This window comes from Leptonychotes weddellii, unplaced genomic scaffold (genome assembly GCF_054177405.1).
Source record: "Leptonychotes weddellii isolate Sample4059 unplaced genomic scaffold, ASM5417740v2 HiC_scaffold_284604, whole genome shotgun sequence".
Classification (NCBI taxonomy): domain Eukaryota; kingdom Metazoa; phylum Chordata; class Mammalia; order Carnivora; family Phocidae; genus Leptonychotes; species Leptonychotes weddellii.
Window position 1 is genome coordinate 1 of NW_027879042.1, and position 247 is coordinate 247.

General features: G+C 64.4%; 1 pseudogene; it reads left to right on the forward strand.

Annotated features, from left to right (window-relative positions):
• The first annotated feature begins 6 nt into the window (after window positions 1-6).
• On the forward strand, window positions 7-244 carry LOC145719026 (ferritin heavy chain pseudogene; annotated as a pseudogene).
• Window positions 245-247: the final 3 nt, after the last annotated feature.

Here is a 247-nt window from a genome sequence, read left to right on the forward strand (position 1 = left end):
GCCAGCCATGGCCACCGCGCCGCTCTCACAAGTGCGCCAGAACTACCACCCCGACTGCGAGGCCGCCATCAACAGCCAGATCAACCTGGAGCTCTACGCCTCCTACGTGTACCTGTCCATGGCCTTCTACTTCGACCGCGACGACGTGGCCTTGAAGAACTTCGCCCAGTTCTTCCTGCGCCAGTCCCGCGAGGAGACCGAGCATGCCGAGAAGCTGATGCAGCTGCAGAACCAGCGCGGCGGCCGC